The 24,998-nt window shown below is 37.1% G+C and overlaps 1 protein-coding gene and 1 pseudogene across 8 annotated transcripts in view; both read right to left on the bottom strand.

The window, feature by feature from the left end:
- The window catches only part of LPP (LIM domain containing preferred translocation partner in lipoma), a 715,716-nt gene that overhangs the window by 151,771 nt on the left and 538,947 nt on the right, over nucleotides 1-24,998 (bottom strand). The gene's annotated exons all lie outside the window — the stretch shown is intronic.
- LOC101422338 (regulator of MON1-CCZ1 complex pseudogene) lies at nucleotides 17,836-20,199 on the bottom strand (annotated as a pseudogene).

Raw genomic sequence — 24,998 nt, 5'->3', positions numbered from 1 at the left:
TGGAAATAATCCTGATGGGGATTTGCCTGCTATAAAATTTTATATCCTAATAACGACAGTTCAGATTTCTAGTTCAAGATGGTGGACTAAGCACAAAATTGACATTCTAAGAGCCTGCTCAAGTACCATAAGTAAGTAAATAACAGCAAAGTGTGTGTGTGTGTGAGTGAGTATGAGTGCAACTGAGAATAGAATATACTTATGGGAGGGAGGGCTATAACAAACAAGATATTTTAATTTATATATAGAATACAAAAAGCAAATGAGAGCAGGTTGAATAAGTGGAAAAAGCTACATCCTAGAATTAGGTAATATGGAGGGGAAAAAGAGGTAACAAGATAGACTGTCCTCAGGTACCAAAGATCATTTAAGCAGTACAGATTTTTCTCAACTAAGGGTATACTAGATACATTGATTGCAATTACAAACTGAATCACAGGACTGGAAAAGGTAGACTAAGGCTTCCACAGTCTCCTACCTAAAGGACAGTGCTATATTCCCTAAGAAAACTAAATAAAAGTTAATGATGGGTACATTCAGCCATAAACTAGAACCTGTGAAAGCCAAAAATCATTCTGCTACTGTAGTGGTGTCTGAGTCTACAACTGCTCGAGGCTGAAAAGAACACTGCTGAATATTTGCTTCCCCCAGCTCATAGCTGAGGTCAAATGGGAAGAGAAAGAATAGTATTGGACGTTCCTTAATTGTCTTCCAGGAAACTGGGAAAGGGTGATTGATCAGTGAGTAGAAGTTCTGAAATTTATCCACAGGAAATTTAATCTTGGCTGCTAACCTGTCTCCTAAGACTGGCAGGCCCATGGATACACTAGGAAGGGTTCTTTGATAAAATGCTGGCTCACAGAATCTTTGATCCAAAAGAGGCAATCACAAGTCTCATTTCTTAGTGACAGAGCTAGAACTCTAGGTCCCCCAAATCTCAATCCAGGGATCTTTTCATGAACCTATTCAAAACCCTCCTTCCTTGTTCCTTTATACTTAAATTGCTCATGTTAGTTCTATGTACTTAAAATTTTTTCCTTCTTTTCTGATTATAAAAATAACATATGTTCACTGCAGAGAATTTGAATTTTAAAGAAGTTATGGAAAAAGCAAAAATCACATATATTCTAGTTATTGAGAATTTGCTTTCATTTTAATGTTTTATTATAGACTTTCTATAAATGTTTTTTTCCCTTAACCTAAATATGACCATACTGATTATATAAGATTAATCTTATTTTTTCTCCACAGATTTTTATAAATCAATTAAATTCTTCAATTATAGTATATTAAAATCTCATCATTTGGGATTTACAATATTTTATTTAACCATCTCTTTTTGATCATTTAGATTTTATCTTTGCCACTAGAAATTATACTTCCATGGTCACTTTTGTAGATAGACTTTGTCCAAATTTCTACTATTTACTTGGATAAATATCTGTAAAGATTGAGAGGTGTAAAGTACTTGAAGCACTTAAAGAATAGTGTCATATACTTTTCTAGAAGAGTGGGGCCAATTGATACTTAGCTATAAATCTTTTCTCAAGTCTCTGGTAATTTCATAGGTGAAAAATTAGACTCTGGTTGTTTTAATTTTTATTTTCATACTAGTGTGAATGATGTTTCTTTCAAATGAATCACTCATTTGTACTTCCCCTCTTTAGAATTGTTTACAACATCTGTCTTTCTTCTGTTGGGATTTTTGCATCTACATGAAAATTTTGTAGTATTAACCTTTCATCATGTCTGTTTACTACAAATTACAAATATTTACATAATTAAACTTTTTTTTTAACATCAAATCTATTGTAAATTCTTTTGTGTTACTGCTTTACTTTTAGAAAATCTTTCTTCAATAGTGGATTAGATCAATATTTATATTTTACCTAGGTATTTTTTAAATTGTTAATTTAAAAATATTGAATTCTTTCATTTTTCTGTATTGAATATACAGTGTGAGTTAAGGGATGTCCTGTTCTGAAAGCACTATATTCCTGATAAAGAGAACCCTTACTTTTAAAACAGTTTAAACTTTCAGGTGAGGTTTGTGGCTGGTCCTGACACCTCTCTTAATTAATCCACTCTCCCCATTCTGCTTATCCAAACCACCTCACCCCTACAGGTCCCTTTCCCTCCTCCCCAAAATCACAATCTATCTAACTCTGCAGTGATAGTAGTTAAACAAATGGGTTGTCTTATTCCATGTCTACATCGACTACCTGGTTACTCTGACAGCTGTGTAGATACACAATACTTTTATCAGTTGGTTTATAACTCTAATCGTTTGCTCTAAAATGCATTGTGAAATATTTTGGGGCCTTCCCCTTTCTCCATGACTTTAAAATATATTATTATATTTTACACAACAGAAATTGAATCTTACAATAATGGTGATTTAACCTGGTTAATTATTTAATTAATTATAGGCATTTTGTCTTTTGTATCTACAATATATTTATTGTTGATATACTTGGGGCAGCTTTTCTGAAAGATTAGTCAAACTATTTTTGTGAAAAAAAAACAGACCAACCTCTGAGGAACAAGGTTAGAAAACTCAAAGTCAGCAGTTAGTGCTTGATGTACAGGCCAGATCTGACTTAACCAAAAGAATGTCTAGGTATGGATTAGCCAAACACTCTGTTAAAAAATTCTGTTTCTGATCAATAAAGATTTTTCCCTTTCTCTTCAATTTCACCTACACATGCATATACCTTTCAAGGGTGAAATAACTGGCTGCAGATTTAGAGGGTACATTCTGGAATTCAGGGCATGGAGTGAGAGAGTGGCTTCAATTTCATAAAGGGCTGAATAGTCTCAGGCTCTTGACCACATGCTCCCCAAACCTATCAGTGTTCCTCCTGGACTCTTTTCAAACTCAGCAAATGCATCCTTTCCATAGAAGTCATTGAGATGGATGATAATCTTGACAGGCCATCTAATCCATGCACCTGCCTTCAGGCAGGGCTGCACTTAAAATCATCCCTAGACAGATGGTTCTTTGCTGTTCTCAAAAATCCCCAGGGAAGGAGGTTCCACAGGCTGCCACAATAATCCACTCCTATGTCTCCCAGTCACCCCTAGGACACTGAATTCTAAGCATTTAGTTAATAGCAGGTGGCAATAAGACAACCCTTTGTTTCCTCACTGAGGAGTTGGAACTTGGCCAAATAAACCACGGGGCAATTGCAAAACTGTACAGGAACCCCAGTGCTGCTCTGAGCTTTACAAATATCAAATTAAGTGGGGGTATTTAGTACTCCCAGCTGACAAAATACCAAATTCAGCAATGACCTGGACATGTTTGTAATGCTAGTCAGGAATACACATGTCAGTAATAAATTTCAAGGCTTAGATTCTTTAAATTAAAGAGAAAACTTGGTTTAAATAACAAAAACATAAAGAAGGGTATTTATAAATCTACTTTTATTATTAAATAAGATAGAATATGAGTGAACATTCATATTAAGATACAAAAAAGGAATAACCAAACTAAAACAAAGTAGGAAGTAGAGATTAATAAAACACTAAAAATAATAAATTAGGAAACAAGTTAACTCCTTCACCTGTAACACATAAACACAAAGAATTAACAACAAAAAAAGCTTAATGAAAATAGGAAAACTAGACTTAGTAAGAAAGGAGATATAAATACAGATAAATATTTTTTTAAAAACTCTAAGTGAATAGTATGGCTCTGTCATGTTAGCATAGTTGAAAATTTTTAATGGCTGATTTTCTAGAAAATATAAATTACCAAAATTAATTCTAATCAAAATCAAAATCCTTCAACAGCTCATTAATCACTGAAGAAATTGAAACGTTTGTTAAAGATGCACCAATAAAATAGACTGAGATAGCTTTAAAGGTCAGTTCTATCTAATTTTAAGGAATATATAATTTCTAAATAACACAAAATATTCTAGAAAGGAAAAAAGATGGGAAGCTTTCAAATTAATTTTAGGAGGCTAACCTATGCTTAACACCAAAACATGATATTATATGAAAAGAAAGATACAGAGCAATCCTAACTTATGAATATAGGTACAAGAATTATAAACAAATATTATGAACTACATTAAGCTGCCAGATTGTTAAGAGCAGTACATACCATAAAGTTGGCTTCATACTCACAATGTAAGGATGGATTCACATTAGGAATTCTACAAACATGATTCAGTATATGAACAAATCAAAGGAGAACAAATATATAGGATTAGAAGATCTAAACATAAGAATTTTAATAAAAAATGGCCACTCTTAATTTTAAAAATCCAAGGATAAGAGGAATAAAATGAAATTTCCCAGAAGCAAAAAGTATTTGACTGAAATGAATAGACTTCATACAAAAATATAAAATATTAAAGATATAGCTATTAAAATGCGGAAGAAGAAGAAATGCCCAATATCATCACTATTACTCAGTAATATTTCTAAGATTTCAGGAAAGTCATAAAACAAAAAAGTCATATAAGCAATACAAACACTGGAAAAGAAAAGGCAAAATTGGTAATTATCACTCTATGTCTAAGAAAAATCTAAGTGACCCCAACAAGGAGTTGTAGAACTAATAACAACATTCAATAATATATTTTTTTATTTTAATTTTTTAATTTTTAATTTAATTCTCTTCCCTTCCTCCCTACCCCCCAGGTGTCTGTTCTCTGTGTCCATTTGCTGCGTGTTCTTCTTTGTCCGCTTCTGTTGTCAGCAGCATGGGAATCTGGGTCTCTTTTTGTTGTGTCATCTTCTGCATCAGTTCTCCGTGTGTTCGGTGCCATTCCTAGGCAGGCTGAACTTTCTTTTGCACTGGGCAGCATCCCTTATGGGGCGCACTGTGCATGGGCCAGTTCCACATGGGTCAAGGAGGCCCAGGGTTTGAACCACCACAGACCTCCCGTGTGGTAGACGGATGCCCTATCCATTGGGCCAAGTCAGCTTCCCCCAATAATACGTTTAGATATATGAAAAAGGTAAACAAAAGTCAAGTGCATCTTTTCATAGTGGCAATAACCACTTGGAAATGGAAATAAAGATTATACAATAGTATCAAGACAAGTATTTTAGCATACATTTCTCAAGAAAAGTATATGATAGATGAAGAAAACTAGAAAAATTTATTGAAAGGAATAAAAGACAATTCAAATACAGGGGAGAATACCATGTTATAAGAAGGGAAGGATTAATTTTTAAAAATCGATTTTTGTACAAATTTATGGGGAAACATTCTGTCAATTCAAGGCACATGACAACATATGAAACATTATTTTTCAGAAGAAGAATCACATGTTCTTTAGTTTTTCTACAGAAGTGTATCATTACTAAAGCACTATCACATTTTTTGTTTTGTTTTGTTTTTAAAAGCAAAATATTACCAATTTATTAGGGAACTTACAGACTAGGAAGTTGGTCGTGGGCGGCTCCAGGACATTCAGAGCAGTGCTCTGTGCCACTCAGGGAGTGACAGGGGGTTATACTGGGCAAGAACAAGGAAGGCACAGAGCCAACTCAGGATTTGCAAGATCATAAACATGTCTCTTCGAAATTTACTGCTATGTAGCGGGAGTGATTCTAGAACAGATAGCTATCATGCTGAGGAATGTGAATGTGTCTACACTTCAAGATGCATTTATGGTGTGGGGTGGTATCTTATCTAGGAATTTATGGCTTCTCTGGTTTATGGCCTCACACCATGTTACTTATACGCCTTCAAATAATTTCTAGAGTTCTGAAAAAGTTGATTCTGACAGTTTTCACCAATGTTTTCATTGCTTTAACAGAGGTGCACATTTTCAGGTCCTTACTCTGCCATTTTCACTGCACATACATTTTTGATGAAGGCACATTTCTAAGACAGGTTGAGCATACTCTCAATTATGTACATACCCACTCTGTAGGTATGTGGGCATGAACATTGGAAAACAATCAATGGCAGAAGTTGCTCAAAGACAGCTAGTTACAGCATTTTCTGCTTGGCATTCTCACAGTTTGTTACCCCTTGTCACAGAAGTGACTGATTCAACTTTTCTCCCTGGCACAAATAAATAAATTACCTCTAAGGTTTAACAATGGAAGAGGAGCTGAAGGAAGAACTTTCACAATTCTAATAGTTTATAATTTAAAGGGCACTTTCACTGGTATTATTTAGCTTCATTTACATCATACTACCTCTGGGGATAACTTTACCTTTATATTGGAAGAGAAAAAGGAGTCTGATACCTTGAAATTTTCAACTTCTCTCTTTTCTCAAGAATATCCTTTTATGACAAATATTGGTAGTCTAATTGTCACAGTCAGTTAGCAATTGTGTGGCAATGTACAGTGCACAATAGTTCCTTGAAGTGGGAATTGTGGAATGTAAATGCCAGTGTATACTTAGGTCTACCAGAACTCATTCCATATTTCTTCTCCTATCTGAGAACTTAGAGAAACTTCATTCATTTCTGAATTGTGCCTTTCCTGGTTCTCACTTTTGGAGATACACATTTCCACTTCAGAGCCATGTTTGTTTTCTAATTCAGAAAGAATCTATTACTTTGAAGAACAAGTCCTTTCCCACAGCATCAGTCAGAAGAATCCTTAATTCTCCTTAGTGTCTTCCCTGGAGTTTTCTAGTGCTCAATTCTGGAACTCCTGCCTTTACTACACGCAGAAAACAGAACTGTTTCCTAAGACGACCAAAGATTGAGACAGGTGGGAAAAAAAGACAACCTTTCTTTCTGATCTTTTCTCTTTAATACATTTAGTCTCCCTCATCTTTTGCCTCTCATTATTCTCTTTCCTTCAGAACTTCACTGTAAATGTAAGTTTGAGTTGCTTTCTGCCACTGATTTTTTTGTAATTTACTACAGTAGCAGTAGAAAGCTAATACTGGTCTCATCGACCAATACTACACAGTTCTTTCTCTCCTGTCAAATCATTTTGAGGTTGAAGAAGAAAGGACAAGGCCTAGGGCACTCATCTGTGCTGCTCACCCATCCCCTGCTCCTTTACGGTTTTGAAATATGATTTCAACTGAAGTTACATATAACTCCAGTCATCCTCCTGACCGAATCCCCTAAATATTCTTTACCGATCGTGTCTCCAATTACAAGTGAGTACCATACAAAGTCTGTTATCCTGGGATGATTCACTCAGTCCCTAACTACCAAGTATTTTGTAAATAAAAATGCAAAAATGAAATAGCATTCAAAAAAGAGTGGAAAGAACCAAGGTTTAGCCTGTGTACTGTCAACCTGGTGGCCATGGTTTGGTTAAGCTCATGTTTCTCTGTTAGCATCATTTTACTTTAAAAAAACAAAGAGAGAGAGAGATGGAATTAGGATGACCTCCAGGGTATTCTTCAGTCTTAACATATACAACTTCTTCAGTAGCATCAGGACTTTGAAACTCTTTCTCCTTGAGGGTGGGAGCAGCACAAACAAAACACATACACACACAATGGTTTCTGAGGATCTGCTTATTTTTTGAAAGTTGATATTTTGTAATCACTGAAATCTGTATGTGCATATGTTTGCACTTTTAAAATCTGATCGTTTTTCTTGAGTTGTATCTGGTGGATTATTCATATAATAGTATTCGCACAGTATTGCTGACATGTGAAAATCAAAATGCACACAAAACACACCAAAAATATAGTTGGCTTGATTTGCATTTCTGCATACCTAGACACGTCCTGTTTTGAACTTTGAGAAAAAAAGGTAGCAAGAGCTCCTTTTTCACCCCCACAAATTCCTTAAACTTGTTCTCATGAAAGTTCCAGCCCCATTATCCTCTGTGCAGTGGCTTTATAAAGTTATCCAGGCCATTAGTAGTATTGTAAGGCAATTGAAATGGTTACTTCCACATTAAAAACAAACAAACAAACAAAAAACACACCAATCTGATGCTATCTATCTGCTTACCAATAGTTTATCAATTTTCCATATGACACTGGTAAGCCCAAAAGATCCTTTCTAGGACATGTCACACTAGGCCTCCTGCCAGTCAGCCCCAGGTTCTCTATTTTCCCACGGCCTCTGACTCCTGCAACTCAATGTCGCTTCAGTCCCAGAGAATTTCTGCTTACAAAATTTGCAACAATGTCTTTCTTTTTCCCAACACACCATGTTTTCCTCCTCCATAAATTTTCCACATGCATTTTCTATATGAAACACCTTTCACCCACTTCTCTATTACAAAAAATTCTATTCCCCTTTGAAGAGTGAGCCAGATGTCACTTCTTAATCTCTCTATCCTACATGCTGGCCCCAGACATTCTTTTTCGTACCATACATACAAAACTCACTTATAAGATTTATCACATGGTAGAAAAGATTATGTCCGACTTTCCAGCCTCCAGTATGCTGTAAATTTCTTGGGGGCAGAGAACTCTAAATTTAATTATTTATAGTACATGCTATTTCAAAAAGGATTTACAGCACTCTTGGTCAGTGACATATAGTAGGTTCTCAATAAATTTTATGTAATAAACAAACCAATAACCTTACAATGTACTGAGTCACAGAGAACAGAGATCACACAAAATCTAGGATATAATTCTCCTGCTGAGTTTCCTCATCTCTGTTATTTATCCAGATATCAAAGGAACAGAAATTGAAAACCGACACAAAAAAGTGATGCAACCCACAAACCTACTATTATGAAAGAGTACATTCCATATTGATGAGCTGTTACTTAACTGGAACCAAAAGAATAGGTGTAGAACAGAATAAAATAATGAAAATTATCCTGTTTTGGCCAAATGATTTGTTATGGGATCCCAGGTAAATTAATTACTCCTTTCATTTTTCCTTGTATTTCCCCTAGAACTTTTAAGAACATAAGAGCATCAACCAAAGGAAGTTTTGAGGAATAAACAAGAAAATACCCTAACAATGAAATTCAGAATGTAACCTGGGTTAGGTTCTACATGCAGATATTTCATAAATTAGCTGTGATCTTGGGGAAGGTACTGCCACACTCTGGTTCTTAGTTTCCATATCTGTGACATGAAAAGATGGGACTAGAACAGTAATTCTTGACCTTTTTTTTTTTCCTTCTTCCATCACACCGGGCAGTTATGACATACTCCATTAGTTAAAGTTTCTCAGAGTAACACAATTTTCTCAGTGGGGGTGAGTCTAGGGTCATATCAGAATCAGACTGTATGTACAGGGTAGGTATGTGTGGGTGTGTAGCTTTATGGAGTGATAATGTCCCCCCAGGTGATTCTTAGTCTTCAAGTTGAGAACCAGGAAACTCGGTCTTTCTAGTCCTAACAAGCTTTAATTTATAATTCTATGAATGAGTAGTAGGAATGGCACAGAAAGGACAACAATGTAAAACGCAGACTAATTGCAGGATAGCAGTTGGTTGAGAAAAGTATCATTATTAAAAACAGACATTTGCTGAGCACACAGGAACAGAGACCCAGTTTGTGAAAATCCAGCTCTGTCTCTTACTGTCTGGGTGACCTTGGACACAATTTTCTCATCTCCAAAATTCAGATATAAATGCTTACCTGCTGTGAGGATGAAATGTGATCAGATCAGTAATGTGTTCAGCATATTTAGCACTCAGTAAAGGTTGCCAACCATTATAAAAATAATCCGTGCTAGATATGCATAAATGAATGAGACATGCCCCTGTCTTTAAAGTTTAGAGTTCTAATTATGGTTCTAGAATCTCAGATAATTTTGTTCTAGACTGTTGTCTAGAACTTCTCTGAATGAAATGAATACTGAAGTTATTTTAAAGTGTTTTATATTTATTCAATGACCTGAAAAGAACTAGTTAATATTTTAATAAACATCTTAACTGGAAATTCAAGTAGATCTTATATGTGGCCATCACTGGAAACTGATTTCAAGTTCATGCCCAAACATACAATGCCCAAGTAACCTACATCATGCTGTTCTAACACTCTTTTATTCTTGTTGTAATAGGAACTAAAGCTTGGTACTGCAATAATGTAGCAAATATTTACTGAATCCTAACATTGTTATCAGACACTACTCTAAGTATTTATGTGTTATAAATTTATTTAATTCTCCAGTAACCTTAAGGAAAGTGCTATTATAATCATCCCCTTTTTGCAGATGAAATTGGTATAGAGAGATGCAACTTGTTCAAGGTCACTGTGGCAAAGTGGAAATTCAAACTCAGATAGTCAGACCCAGATATTGAGTTTTGTGTCTCTGCTATGTTGAATGATAGTAAGATCACTAGAAAGAGTGTCCGGAGACCTGAATTCTAGACCTACTTGGGTGTCCTTGAATAAGCTACTTTCTTGCTAGGCCTGAATTTCTCTAAAATTAGGGATTTTGATGAAATCTAAGGACCCTCAACATTAAGAACCTCATAACTATTATCTTGTCTAGATATTGATGGCCCCTCTCATTTCTAATTCAAACTTTCCAGTGAGTGATTAGAATGACAAGGATTAGTGTTTTAGGGAGGCTCCTTTTTTGTCTTTTTTGATATTTACTTTTTTTTTAGCTGCTGTTTTCTTTTGTTTTTCCTGGCATGTATTATATTGGCAATACAAACTATTGTGTATACATCTATGTGTTTGTAAATGTTTATGTTACCATTGCTGTTGATTTCCTTTAAGAGAAAAAAATCAAATATGAAACAACAACAAAAAATGGAGAGAAACAAAATTAGGCAGACCAGATTTCACAAAAATAGGAACCTCACAATTAACATTTGTCTCATTATTTAGTGCTATTTCCACTCCCCACCCTGACTCCAGCACTCACTATCCCCTTTCTCCTGCTTCATTTTTCTCTATAGACTTACCACCATCTGACATACTATGTTTTAGTATTTATTTGCTGTCTTTCTCTCCTCACTAGGATGTAAGCCCCATAAGGGATGGCTTTTGTTATTTATTTACTATTATTGCCCCCATACCTAGAACAGTGCCTGTACACAGGTGTTCAACAAATACATGACCAGTGGAATGAATTGCTTCTGAACAGGGAAGATCTCTGAGGAACTGATGGCACAGTTACTCTTGAACTTCTATTGTCTCTTACGCAGGCAGCGGTATCACCATCCCCCATGACAGAAAGCCAGGAATAAGCCTCACTTCATCCCTATTACGCACCCTTTCCCTGCCCTCTCCTTTCCCTGCCCCTCTGCAAGGCCACAACAGGGCTGTCTTTGTTTGGCCTCTATCATTCCCTTTCAACTAATGCAAATGACACCCTGACTGATCTCTGGTCTCCCAACTCCTCTCTGGCTCAACACCCCAACCCCTCTGGTACCCAGAGTCATCTTTAATCAGTATCTATCAGATGGCTTTGTTCCCTCATTTAAACCCTTTGTGGTTCTTCAGGACCTTCAGGCCAGTCGCTAGACTGCTCAGTAGGAAACAAAAAGCCCTTTTGATTTGACCACCAACTTCTCTTAGTCTCACTTTCTCCTCCTCCACTCTATTTTCTAGTCATACCTCACTTTTTGCAATTCTCCATTTAGTCTCTATACCTTTGTTCTGACTAAATTGTCTGAAATGCCCTTTTACTCATGATTTGCCTGGAAAATTTCATTAATATCTAGCTCAAATATCAACTCTTCTAGAAAGTCCTTCCCCACTTTCCCAATTATAGTACGCCATTCTAATGTCTCTCCTCCCATGGAGTTTTCACCTAACTCCTGTAATATATTTATCAATTGCAAGTGAGTTATTTGTAAATATTTCTGACACCACTTTGTAGATTAATGTTTAATGGAGATGCCTAACACAGTGCTTGACACATAGTAGGCTTTCAATAACTATGGAATGAATAAATGAAAGAACAACTCAATACCATAAATTTCCTACCTAGCAACCCTTTTCCTTCTAATTTATAGCATAGTTATAAATAAAATCAGATCCCAAGACTTTACCAACAACATAAAGTTGAGAACTCTCCTAGGCTTACCCAAACAAATCTTGCAGCCAGTCTATGGCATCTCTTGACCTTGAAAGTGACTACATTGCTGAGGCCATTCCTTCCATAGGTGTCTTCATATGTGATTTCCAAACAAAACTCTACTCCCAGCCCATTGCAGCAGTGAGAATGCTGCTACTATGGACAAAGCTTGAATGGCAACTGGTTGCACACACCTGCGTTGTAGTTCCTTGATCTGCTGGAACCAGAAGCCACAGTCTCCCCATGCCACCTCTGATCAGAAATGTAGCGAAGGAGGTCCCAGGATTGTAGGATGTGGGGTAGACTGTTCTCAGGATTGCTTCACAGGCACAAGAAAAGTTTTCTTTAGAATCAGGGTGTCACAACAGCTGCCTGAAGACACCACACATCCAAAATTAGGAGTGGGAACTAAGTCGAAGAATCAGTTAATCAGTGTCTGGCTTCCTGAAACCACCTTAATGAAATAAAATGCCAAGATTCACAGATACATTGACACTCCTGCTGATGGCCTAAAATAGCATCAACTTCCGACTGAGCGAGCCAATTGTTAGCTATTGCCCTGAACTCTTCTGCCTGGGGACTTGTCAATAGGGTGAGCTTATTTTCAAGATGCATTCCTTTTCCCATGCTCTCTTTCATTTCCAATGTGGTAGTAAGCCAGGACATGGCTTTTACTCAGGTTTTTTAGAAGATGCCACTGTGGAAGGACTGCTAAGAATTAAAAGACACTATTTCCACATGTGATTGGGGTGAAGCCAGGGGTGGGCGGAGGACTTCTGGACATGGTGCTAAAATCACAAGAACCAGGTTTGAAGCCTAGGAGGGAACAGGGGATAGAGATGTATATTACAAGTGGTATAAAGAAAAATAGTATTACTCTCAGCACTTTTTTATACATCTGGAGTATGCAGCCCAGCTGGGCATCATTACCTCGGTAGGGAAACCAAGACAGTGCCTTGTAGACATCTAGTGTCATGTAAACAAAGCAATGACACACCTGGATTTCAAATCAAAGGAAGTCAATTCATGCAAAAATCTCTCTCAGGAGAGGCAGAGGGATAAATAGAATGGGATCTGGCAGCAAAACTACATGATGACCACAGACCACGTAGGTCCAATCTTCTGCCAGGCCTCAGTTCACCTTCTGCAAGTCATAGTAACAGGCATAGGGGATGCAGGGGTTAAAAGTCTGGCTCTGGGTATGCAATGCAACTACAATAATTATTAGGCCTTGGGCAACTTCTCTTTGCTTCAGTTTCCTCATCTGTAAAGTAATAGTACCTATCCTTACACGGTTATAGTCAAGATACAGGATAACGCATGTAAAATTCTTAATATATAGTATTAATAACTGCTCAATACACACTAATCTATACACACTAAGACTATCAAGAAGGATTTTTTTAAGGATCATACCAGACTAGAGGAAACGCTTTTGTAAGCAAAGGCTTTTGTGGAGGAGCATTGAGGGATTTAAAGTCATCGACCTCTGCGTTCTCATTTGGCTCTTTGTGGAAAAGTAAGATAAGGAAGATGTAGTCTCTCTTTTCAGTGATCTTATAATAAAGTAGGGGATATAGATATATGAACTCCTGTTACATATATACACACATACATGCGGGTTACATATTTACATATGTATATGTATTTACATATATATGTATTCATACATATATGCATGAGAGAAATAAAGGTCATAAAAGAGTTATGGATAAAATGTAATAGTAGCAAGAATTAGAAAGAAATTAATCCTGAATTAAGAAAAGAATTGGAGAATATGTTCCAAGGTAAACTACAGTGCCTCTCTCTCTAAATGTAATAAAAAATAAATAAGTAAATAAAGCTACATTCACAAGTAAAGCAGATTACACATCTGGATCCTGGAACATGGCAGTATATACTTTTCACTTTTCTTTAATCATTCATATCACTACTGAAAACAAGCTAAGTTCGGGGAAACAGCAACTCTACCCTGGCTAGGTTTCTCTGCTTTGCTGTCTTCTTAGACTGACAAACTGATACTGGGACCAGATATGGTCCAAGCTTGTCCAGTCTCAGTTTAGCCTCTAATTGTTCAACAGAGATCACAGGTTCATTTCTGAATGATTTGGGTGACAACTACTGATGGGTCAAAAACTCTCTTGATTGAAAAAGAAAAGGAAAGAAGACAGACTATTACAGCAGTCTGTTATGACAGAGAAAATTAGGTAGATATTCTACTACCTGCAATTCTTGGCCTAGTAGTAATACACTCATTGTGCTGCTGAACAAAGCTCTATATTGATTATGCTGAACTGACAGTAAAGATGTGTGGTGGTTGGTTTTTCTTTAATTATTTTTTCTTCACATCTCAGATGAAAAGTAGGTTATGATTCATCCTGCTCAATCTGAGTCAAATTTCATTTTTGTTTCTTTTCAATTAGTTCTGTGCATTCCACATAAGAAGCAAGAGTAGTTTGCTCAGCAAATGAGAACTTTGTGGCATCTCTTGGTGTGTTGCTTTCTCACACCCAATGGTTAAAAACATTTCTTGTGTTCTCTGATGATATTCCAATGACAGGAGGATACCGTAAAATAAACACATTGTTGATTCAAATGTATCTAGACACAAACATTAAAGTCAGAGGAATCATTTTTACACACTAATCATAAATGGCATCAATCAAGCCAGATGTGGCACTGGGAAGTGATAGAAAGCATTTGCACATCTCTTCATTTCCCTTGACCCCTACAGTAAACATATAGAAAAGATGGGAATAAAGATCCTTTTATAAACATGAAATAGCTGAGATTCAGGAAAGTTAAAGTGGCCACAGTAGTTGCTGAGCACAGGGAGAAGGAGAAGAGATGTGATGTAGGGGCATTTTCGGGACTTGGAGTTGTCCGAAATGATATTGCAGGGACAGATGTTGGACATTATATATCCTGCCATAACCCACTACATGTACTGGGGGAGAGTATAAACTATAAGGTAAACTATTATGCACGTGGTGCAGCGGTGCTCCAAAATGTATTCATAAAATGCAATCAATGTGCCACAATGATGAAAGAGGTTGATGATGTGTGAGGAGTGGGGGTGTGGGGTATATGGGAAGCACTTATATTTTTTGTGATATATGTATTTAAAAAAAAATACAATTAGAAAATAAATCAATAAATAATAATGATAAAAAAAGAGATTATACAAAAGAGCTGAAAGCCATGTAGTATGATCCAGGAGACGTAAATCTTACCCTGTGTCCTTGGATAAATTGGTTTCTCTGGAAAAATGGTAATTCTAATCTTAAAACTATTAAAAGAATGGTTCACAATAATGTATACCAAAATGTTTTAAAGCATATCACAAATGTCAAATGTTGCCATGTCACACAGAGGGATACAGGACTTAACCTTGGCTCTCCTGACTCCAAGCCAAGTGTTTGCTCCATTTTGCCATGTTCAAAAGGATGAATTAATTCATCTTTATGGCAGGGCTTCATATACAATGAAGACCTTCATAGCATTAATGGTTAACAATATAATATCATGTATGTATACCAAGAAACATTAGCAAACAACATCACTGACCCAGGAAAATCCTTAAATGGAATGATATCCAACTTCATTCCTAATCTCCTACAACCCTATTTTATTTTTATTAACTGCCACTCAAAGCTACTGTTAATTCAGTGAACTTTCTCATAAACCTTAGGAAATGGGAAGCAGACAAAGCAGAGTATATAATGGACTAGATAATAAAATTTTTGGCCTTCTTTAAAAATTCTTCCTTGGACCTCTGATAAAAGCAATATTGTAATTCTGAATGGGGCAGTGTTCTTTCCTCTTCATTTACATTTTAATAGTGTATAGATGACAATATGTGAAATGTGTTTGAGGCAAAGAAATTAAGAGGTCTATGGAAAAGGGTCTGGCTTAAGGTGGCCTAGTGAGTTAGGGGGACAGTGTCAGGTCCAGAGTCCAGCCTGTGAATTCCTAATGCCTGGCTTTTTACACAGTTGTACTGCCTCTCATGATAACATGATAAACCTGCATCCAAAAAAATGTTTACTTCCTAAAACTTAACACAATGGGCAACCTTCCTTGAGGACATTATTTCACCAAGGTGTCCCATCAATTTATTTATTTTTGTTGAATTATATCCACATTTCTCAATATTTTGAACATCAGATGAATCATGGAAGAACTTTTATTTAAACACATTACTTAGTTTAGTGTCTTTAATACTAGCACCTCAACACATAAAATCAAATTATGGATATTATTGACAGGCAGGAAAAAGTAGATTAAAAAGTTAACTGATTTAAATAAAAATATTTGGCAAATAATAGTACAGAAAGCACACAAATACGTTAAAAAATTATGAATTTGCCCTCAAAAGACTGAAGGATGGAGGTTCTTGGGATAGATAATTCCCATGTGTCCTTCTAGATTTGCTATAAACCTAAGGCTCAATTGGAGAGAAAGGGGGAGTCAGTGGAAGTTAAGAAATATTTTCTTATCACTTCCTGGCTACCACATCCTCAAAGGTTTCAGGAAGTCACTGTTGTACAGTCCTTCTGTTTTCTCTTATTGAATTTCATCAAATGATGCTCATTGCCAGTTATGAGTGTAGCTAATCCAGGACTCCTATAAGGTAAAGGCTTGATGGTGAGAGAACCAAATTAGGACTGAGAGCAGGGCTGTGTAAAGTTGCAGTACTATCTGGGGAAACGTAGTATAAGATGACTGACATCATATTCAGAGCAGGGAAGAGAACTGGGTAAAGTCATTAACTTGGCTCTGCTTCCAGGACTCCTAGGCTTCATGACCTTGGTTATTTTTTGCTTGTTTTTCTTTAAATGCATTCAACTGTCTCTGCTGGGACTCTTAATCATGGCCACATATATTGCTACTTCCTCTTTATATTCCCCCTCATGTAGACTCCTTTGGCATATGAGGTGTCACAGGTCAGCTAGGACATAGTGACAAAAAGCTCTTAACCTGGATAAGACAGACTGGATTGTCTGCTGTCAGTTGTGGATTCTGTTCTCTGTCACAGCCCCTGGCACTACAGGATTTAACAAATGCTTTCTTCTCCCTGGCCTTTATGCTACCTCATTTCCATTATCTCCCATGGTACACATTACAATAATTGGTCTATAGTAGGCACTCAATAAATATTTGTAGATGAACGAATCCATTCAATTAAAAGAACAACAACAGATGCCTACCAAGTAGGACTCCACAGATGTTCAAACAATGGCTTTGCTGACAGTCAATTAATTATGCCTTCTGACAATCCTAATGCCACTTCAAAGTCTGGAAGAAGATGATTATCTGCGTGTTTTAGAGAAAGTTGTGGGGAAAGTGCAGGTGGGGGAAAGTAGGGTGGTTTGGAGGGGAAAGGGAGTTGAGGTCACAGTTATCTGTATTATTTAAGATCAGAAAATGCATAATAAGCACTTACAGGTTCAGGGCTCAGATTGAGCCAAGTATCAGTACACAGTGATAGATGAGCTATAAACTGAGAATTTCTCTTGCCATACACAATGTGTGTCCTACCAGCTCTTTCTCTCCGAGAATTTCAAGTGTGTTACCACAGTTATTAGGCAAGAAATACTTGATTATGATGTAAGAGTTGATTTCCACATTTCTTCTCATTCTTCTGATAAAGAGAATGGTTTTCCAAAGGTACTGAGTGAATGGGTATCTGCTGTTTGCATCAAGACATATGAAACACCAGTCTTAGGTAGTATTTTATAGCTTTGATGGGGCCAATTTTAAACGAATGACCTTTCACAACTGGTTGTTATGACAACACATATAAACATGGGGAACAGGACATTTCTTTAAATGGAATTCTCTGCCTATTTGAACCAAGTGGATTAGAACAGAAAGAAATTGAGGTGATAAGAGATTGTCTTGGGAACCAAGAACTACAAAGGCACCTCAGAGAGGAGAAAATGCAATCTGAAATTAAAAAAAAAAAGAAAAAAAAAGAAAAAGAAAAAACTTAAGGATGTAACCTACCTGTTGACCAATTCAATTCTTAATTTTCACATAAGATACATGAAAAAGATATCAAGTCCAACGGTAGCAATATGATTTTTTTTTGGTAGTTTAAAGAGCTTTATTAATGCAATAAATTAACTTTATACACATTTTTGTTAAAAAACAAAAAACACCACAAACCAGCAAGTAATTTCAGAATGTTTTAGGTCTCATTAGAGCTTGGTCTCCAAAAACCTGTTTGAAAAAAGCAACATGTTCTTCACAGTGTTCCCCTGGTGTGAAATTAGGGTTCCCTCACAAATGCTGGTTTCATTGTTCAAAAAATTGGAAGATAGTATAGAAAAGCATGTTGTGTTCAGTCTGCTTTGCGGCATCTAAAAATTTTCATGCAGAAATGTTGTCATGGCCACCAATTGTCCGGGATAAACCTTAAGGCAGCTAACACTTGGTGTTTGGAAAGAAGAAATTCTTTTATTTCATCATTTGCTGTTGAAGTCTATTCAATATGTCCAGAGATAACTGATGAGCAGGAGAATAAATACTTTCTAGAGATAACAGCAGACAGGTCAAAGGTTTCGAGTCACTGAGGACATGGTATTGCAGGAACTGATGTAGCATATAAAATAAGTTGTGCTGGACAAGTGTTTTGATAACAAGTTCATGTAAGTAATGTTGTACAGCAATCTGTAACTAGTTAAGAGAGCGAATATATTCCATCAGTACAGTTATCACAAATTTAGGAAGCATCTGCTTCTTCTCCATGAACATGGAGAGGACATGGGTGTACATGTCAGACTGATCCATGACGGCCTGGGTCCACACAGACCTCCTAAGTAGTGGACTACTTTGACTCTGCCCTGCCTCCACTGCCACTGTATAACTGCTCAGCATCAAGGTACTTTTTATACTCATGATTAAGCTTGTAAAAAACAGTGGTTATCACAGGCAGTGTTGCTCTGTCTGACTCATTCAACATCTGTGAACAGACAGGATGACCATCTTACATTCCTTTCTCTGGAGGAGAAAGTCCATCAGTCTTCCTTTATCTGGCAGGAGATTTACTATGGGCTGAAGTTTCACGTGGAGGTTCCAGAGGAAGCCTTGGCTTGTGCTGATAATGATGTCGGGTTAAAAGACAATCCAGGATGAAGAATAGAGTTTGCAGGGGACCGGGGACTGGCTGGTCACAGAAGCAGGACCTGCCATGGGGAGCTGATAAGGCTGAATCGATTAAGCAGGAAGCACTGGGTGATGGAAGGTGACTGTGCCTTCAAACTCTCCCTTTAACTTGATGCCAAATATTATGGAGGTCTCTATCCTGGTGATGAATGACCACCAAGTTATCCACCACGTTTGGGGCAAACTTTCCCATCCTATTTAACTTCAGTATATGCATCTTCTTACAGGTGCCTTCTCCTGGTAGGTGATAGAGGACCACCTCTGCTCTTGCACTATTGGAGATCTGTGAATGTTGCCTCAAGAAGAGAACATAAAGTTGTCTGTATACTGTAGCCATTGCAATATCTCTTTCAGAAAGGCTCAGTTTGGTTGACTTGGGTGCAGCTGGTAATTCAATCTCAAATTTGAGCAGCTTCGACATAGTGCCAGCCCTGAAATAAAAAGGCTGCAGAACATTTCCAAGGACTATGGTCGACAGCAGAATCACAGCACTCTCGGCATAGCGCATATACCAATTTACACCGATGTTCTGCCTCTTGAGGAGCTTCAGATTTTGTTTCTCGGGTAATACCTGGTAAAACTCTATCCCTTGATCTGTTATGAAGACAAATTCAGTAGAACTCATCCAGCAGAATCTTAATATATTGGCATTCTTGGTCTTACACTCCTGTGTGTATTCCAGCTGGGAACTGTAGGGGATAAAGTTAGAAAACTCCAGTCTTTGAGGTCCTCTGAACAGCCAATATCTTATTTTCTAAAGAAAACTTGGTGAATTTCACTTCTGCTTTGTCTTCCATTCTAAATGAAATGGGGTTCCTATCATCTGGTCCTTTAACTACAACCCCAATATCTCTACCAGATCGAACTGCAAAAACCTGCTTGTTGGCTTCACTGCAGAAGACGCAGTTGACCAGTTTGCCTTCTCAAGCTGCATGGGCCGCTTGCACAGCTCCAGGTAGTAGTTCTCCTCGTCCATGGCCTGCCTGGGGGCAGTTGCCAGTATGGAGTGGGGCAAGCAGTGAGCAGTGCTGGGTGCAGCATTATGATTTTAATTTAAGTTCAGTGATGTAGCAATCATGACTTTTCTACTCTCTATCAGTCACAGCCCACTTCATCTTTGTGAGTTGAATTGCCGTTCTTCTTCTAGCCTTTGGAGACAAATTTTTATTCTTTATTCAAATAAGAAATTTTAGCCATAGGGTTCAAAACACTCCTAGCTGTATGACCTTGAGTAAGTCACTAGAGCTACAGTTTTCTGGAAAATGAAGGGATTGTTCCAGATAGTTTCTAAGATAACATTCTTCTTTATGATACTTTGAGTCTACGAGTCCAAAGAAATTCTTAAAAACATACTATATAGCCAAATAAAAAATTAATTTGTGATAAGACGGAACATACAAAATGCTTAGGGTTATTATTTATTAAGTACTATAAATATATACTGCCTGAGTAAACATTTTACCAGAAGTCACTACCACCAAAGGAAATATAACTAATATGTCTCAGCTAGAAAACATTCTACCCCCATGACCCACAGGTATCTTATACAAAAAGCTGGGAAGAAACAAAATGAAAACAAAACAAAACAAAACAAAACATTTTTTTTCCAAATCAATACAGCATTTTCTTTGAACTATTCATTTTCTAATTTTTTCCACTGTCATTTTGGGGTTTTTAATTGATTAAGCCATTATTTTCTGTGAAAACAAGATCCTTAAGGTCTCAGTGTCTGTACTGAAAGCTACCTGCCACCTGGAGTCATTTACTAGTGTATAATTGACAGAAGGGCTTTGGAAACTTTTTTTTAATGAGATATAAATTACTTAGAGACTCTGAAGTTGAGACTCTATAATCACTTTTCGAAACAATCATATAATTCTTTGAACTGATTAAAAAGCTAAAGCACAGAGAATGTTAACTGACCTATCTTAGGCTCCATGACCAATCCAGTCACTTGGTGGTAAGAGAGCGCTGTGGGGTAGAATAGAGAGGAGGATTTGGGCTCCAACTCAATTCTCCCACTTACTGGTTTGCTGACTGGTGGGGCCAGTGGAGGGTCCTCAGGAAGGGGGTGAGTCCCATAATCACTCAGATCCTTAGTTTCTTCTTTTGCCAAATGGAAGTTAACATACTATCAGTTTTGAAGGGCTGCTGTCTAACTCAGATACAGCAAATACAGAAGGGTTTTACACAGTGTTCTATAAATGTTAGTTGCAATCATGTAATCAAATCAGGGGATAGAACTATAAACTGGACTTAAGAGGCTGATTCTCGGGCAAGTTTAGATGCCAAAGTGACTGAAAATCAGAGTTACACAGGACTTGAGAAATTTAATCCAATTGCCCATTAGCTGCTTGAATGGCTGTCACCATCTTTCCCCATAAGTGGTTTCTGGGCTTTGGCCTAGACCTGTGCAAGGATTTTATGTTTATTAAAAAAATATTGCATTATACTGAATGTGAATTGGTCACCTTTCACTCACTACCTTTTTGCTAACCTTGAATCATAAATACTAAGTTTAATTCCTTTTCCACACGGCAGTCCTCTAAGAGCAAACAGGGTCTATATCTTCTCTTCTCCATACCTTCAACCTGTACCTCAAATGATGATTTCCTGGTTCTTAAGCATCTTAGTTAAAGTAAGCATCTTAGTCAAGATTTTTACTTATCTATTGGTCAACTCTTCTAGAGACCAAATGGGTTAGTGTCCCCACAGATCTAGGCACTCTGTTTCTAACTCATGCACATTCATTAGGCCTCCATTTCCATTTTGACTGAGAAGATACATTGTACAAAGTTCAGTTATCAATACAGGCATCGTAGTAAATTCCCATTTAAGCCTTTATACTTTCAAGGCCGAACACGGGCCAGGCCCCTGCTGACTCATATCTTCCACATCTGTCCCACTGTAATTTGAAGGAATAAAGCCTGGTTTCACTGGAACAAACTCCTGACTTTGTGCAAAAGTTCTCAAAATTCACCACTAACAATAACCAGAAATAAACAAAAAATTCTGTTCTATAAATGCCAAATTCTCTGAAGAGAATTTACCTAGTGCTGCTCTGAAAGCATAGTGATTCTTCAAATAGCTCACTAAACAATTTTAAGACTCACATCAGTTTTTTTTTTAAGTAGGAATAAGACAACACCATTAAAACTATGCCAAGGTAATTACAGCTTCGTGCTTAAAAATATGCTAGCAGATATTTTCAGTCCCTCCTCAGATATATTACAGCATTCATTTCAAGAGCTATTGTATTCCAGTAGTGTTGTCTCCAGCTTTCTGGTCTGCTCAGCCAGCACTATTAATTGGGAAGAATCATGACATGGGGATGTTCACTGACATACAAATGTAGAATATGTCACATATAAAGATGTTTCTCTTTCAAAATGAATGAAAAAATAACACTTCGATGCTCTGGGTTTGTTAGTCAACATGGAAAAGAGACTTTTCAAGGTTATCTAGAGACAATTTCAGCAAGTTCCCCTAAAACTCTCTGTACAATAGATGCCTGAAAGCTGGCAACCAGCCCTATAGACTAACCAATTTCTGGAAAACTCTATTTTTCCCCAATTCATTTTAATAGCTAATGTTAAAATTCTCCCTCTCCTAATTTAAGTACTGAAATTTCCCCTAAAATATAATTTCTAGTTCATCATCTCTTGTTCCTTCTCTGTATCTATCACTGGTACTAACAGTCTCCTTTAGCATAAGCAAACTCTTCTCATTGCGCAGGGAAACAGGTTGTTCCAAGAGGCAAACAATTGAGCCAAAGCATGGAGTTTTGCTGAAATGTTTTGGGTAAAAGAGCCGCTAACTGGTTAATTGAATTAGACAAGAATCATCTCCTCCAACCAACTTTATTCCATGTCCCTCTACCCGCCCCTCCCTCAGGCAGTATCTAGAAGCCCACGTAAGAACACTATTCCCAATGGAAAGATACTGCAGGATTCTCAGGGAATTTGCTATAGGCAACATTAGTCCAAGTAGACAGAATGTTCAAACATAAGAGACCTTATCTTCCATTCAAATATACAGACTCATCGAATTGCTGTATCATGTTCCATCCTTTGTGGCCTATACTTAATACTCCAATGCAAAAATCTCAATTTTTGATGATAATGGTTGAGAGGGGGCAAGGAAACACTAACACTGGCATCATTTCAAAATAAATCAATTTTACAAAGATACTCAGCTGAGACTCACCTTGAGGGCTCCTGCTTCTAACATTTTATTAAGGACTGACTTGAGGAAACAAGATGAGCAGTGGCTATCAGTGATTTGCCTTTCTCCAAGGTCAGCAGTATGGCTAAAAGCAGCTAAAATGGTTGATGGGGGATATTAGGTGTGCTATCTTCCTGAAGTATGTAGCTGACCCATGGCAAAAAAAGACTATGCTTAGTGTCACATTAGACTATTTCAGGGGTTGAAAATATTTGAAATGTATTGTCAATTATGACTATTATTACCTATGGCAATAAATACATATGTAATGTATTTATTTTAATAAAAATATGTAATGCATATATATTGAATGGTTTCAAAGTAAACTGAGGACACCATGACACTTCATCCTAAATGTTTCAATTTTAAATGTTAAAAACAAGGACAATTCCTATATAACCATAACTTCATTAACATAGGAAATTATAATCAATATTATCTAAAGTATAATTCACATTCAAATTTCTATAACTTCCCCCACAATCCCTTATAACTTTTTTTTAAAAATTGAGAATCTAATCATGGCTCATGTCTTGCATTTGAATGGCATGTCTGTTTAATTTCCTTTAATACAACATAGACATTTTTGAGGAATTCAGGTAGTTGTCTTGAGGAATATTCCATCATCTGGATTTGTCACAGCTGGATTTAGGCTAACATTTTGGCAAGAATATTACATAGGTGATATTGTGTACGTCTTACTACATCATATTAGTTGGTACTTATCACTTTGTCTTGATGATGCTAAATTTTATCACTAGGGTTAGATGGTTTCTACCTGACTTCTTCATTGTAAAGGTACCTTTTTTTATTTATAATTAAGTAATCTCTGATCTTTTGCTACCCCTCCTGTCTTAGTTTGCCAAAGAGCTGCCAATGCAAAGTATAAGAAATGGACTGGCTTTTATAATGGGAACTGTATACAGGGAAAATCTTACAGTTCCCAGGCCATGAAATGCCTAAATCAAGGCATCATCAGAGATGCTTTCTCACCAAGTCAGCCACTGGTGATTCTGATGTCCTGACACATGGCATGGCAAGATGGTAGCTGATCTTTTTCTAGGTTCCTACCTTCCCCCTCAAGGCTCACTGTCTCTCTGAGCTCAGCGGTGGTTGATCAGGCATATAGCATGTCTCTTTCTGGGCTTCCTCTCTTCATCTTGGCTGCTCTGCTTTCTCCCAAGCCCAGCTGTGGGCAAGCAGCACAGGGCTCATCTCTTCAGCCTTGGGCTGTTCTGTGGCACAGCTTCTTGGGAATTTCATGCTTCAGCTCAGGTACTAGCAAGTCCTCTCACATGGCAGGGTCAAAATGGCAGCTCTAGATTCTGGGTGTGTTCTCAGTTTAAATACGACCCAGCAAGAGGGTGAAGACCCACCCAACCTGTGCCATACCTTGTTGATGTAGTCCAGTCAAAAGTGATCTAATCAAGTTATCTACTCACTATCCCTTAACCAAATCTAATCAAAAGGCCCCATTTACAGGTACAGGAATGGGTTTAGCTTAAGAACATAATTTTCTAGGGTCCACAAAAGATAAACCAGATCACCTCCCGATACTTTTAAGTATACCATTAACTATAATTATTCCTTAATTATTTAAAAAACAAAACAAAACTGCTAAGAGTGAGGCTCCAGAAAGATTAAAACAAAAACAAAAACTGGGGAAGCGGACTTGGCTCAGTGGTTAGGGTGTCCGTCTACCAC

This window comes from Dasypus novemcinctus, chromosome 4, assembly GCF_030445035.2.
Source record: "Dasypus novemcinctus isolate mDasNov1 chromosome 4, mDasNov1.1.hap2, whole genome shotgun sequence".
NCBI lineage: Eukaryota > Metazoa > Chordata > Mammalia > Cingulata > Dasypodidae > Dasypus > Dasypus novemcinctus.
Note: the sequence above shows the minus strand (reverse complement) of the source record. Positions and strands in the feature narration are given on the sequence as shown.